This window comes from Octopus bimaculoides, chromosome 27, assembly GCF_001194135.2.
Source record: "Octopus bimaculoides isolate UCB-OBI-ISO-001 chromosome 27, ASM119413v2, whole genome shotgun sequence".
NCBI classification, from domain to species: Eukaryota; Metazoa; Mollusca; class Cephalopoda; order Octopoda; family Octopodidae; genus Octopus; species Octopus bimaculoides.
In genome coordinates this window covers 19921487-19922845 of record NC_069007.1, presented here as the reverse complement: position 1 = coordinate 19922845, position 1359 = coordinate 19921487, and positions in this window count along the sequence as shown.

The following is a 1359-nucleotide window of genomic DNA, read 5'->3' as shown; positions in this document are numbered from 1 at the left end:
TATATATATATATGTGTGTGTATGTGTGTGTGTGTGTGTGTGTGTGTGTATGTGTGTGTGTATGTATGTATGTATATTCCCAACCACATGGTTCTGGGTTCAGTCCCACTGCGTGGTACCTTGGGCAAGTGTCTTCTATTATAGCCTCGGGCCGACCAAAGCCTTGTGAGTGGATTTGGTAGACAGAAACTGAAAGAAGTCTGTTGTAGACATGTGTGTGTACGTGGGTGTTTGTGTTTGTGTGTATGTGTATAAGTTTGTGTGTCCTCCCCCACCATCGCTTGACAACCGATGTTGGTGTGTTTACGTCCACGAAACGTAGTGGTTTGGCAAAAGTCACCCGATAGAATAAGTTCTAAGGTTACAAAGAATAAGTCCTGGGGGTCGATTTTCCGACTAAAGGCGGTGCTCCGGCATGGCCGCAGTCAACTTTCTGAAACAAGTAAAAGAATATCAAAAAAGAACAAAAGAATCTATATATATATATATATATATAGCTGTTCAAGATCAGAGCTTATTGACTCGGAACTACCAAACCAATGTGATGAAAAATGGTGTAGACCCAAAGAGCAGATACTACAACGATGGTATTGAAACCGTGAACCACCTAATCTCTGGGTGTAATGTTTTAGTACCTGTAGAGTATAAATCAAGACATGACAGAGTTGGTCAATATCTACATTGGATTATATGCCGGCGTGGAGACGCAATGGCCCAGTGGTTAGGGCTGCGGACTCGCGGTTATAGGATCGCGGTTTCGATTCCCAGACCGGGCGTTGTGAGTGTTTATTGAGCGAAAACACCTAAAGCCCCACGAGGCTCCGGCAGTATTAGTAGTAGACATAGTGTTAAATTGCGGATCTAGAAATAAGTTTTTCTTTTTCATTCTTATAATCTGAGACCCAATGTGAAGTCGAGTGGCCAAGGGGTTAGCGGCGGATTGTTTTTTAAATCTTAAGTCCAATGAAAGGGCACATGGCCTAGTGGTTATCTCTAAAGTTATTTTGTAATCTTAAGCCCAATGTGAAGGTCCGTGGTCCAGGGTTCAGAAGTAAGTTTTTCTTTTACTATTAGGTCCAATTTGAAGTTGCGTGGCCTGAGGGTGTGCCCTAAGTATTTTCTGATAATTTTAGAACCGGTGTAAAAGCGTTTTACCTGGGGGTTAGCTGTAAATTTCTTCCTTAATCTTAGGACCAATGTGAAGGTGTGCGGCTTAGGGGTTAACGGGAAGATTTTCTTGATTTATATATATATATATATATATATATATATATATACGTTTATATATTCGTTTTGCAAGATTCTTGATGTGAAATCGTGTGTTGAAACATATTGTTGTATTTGGGGATGGTCATGTTG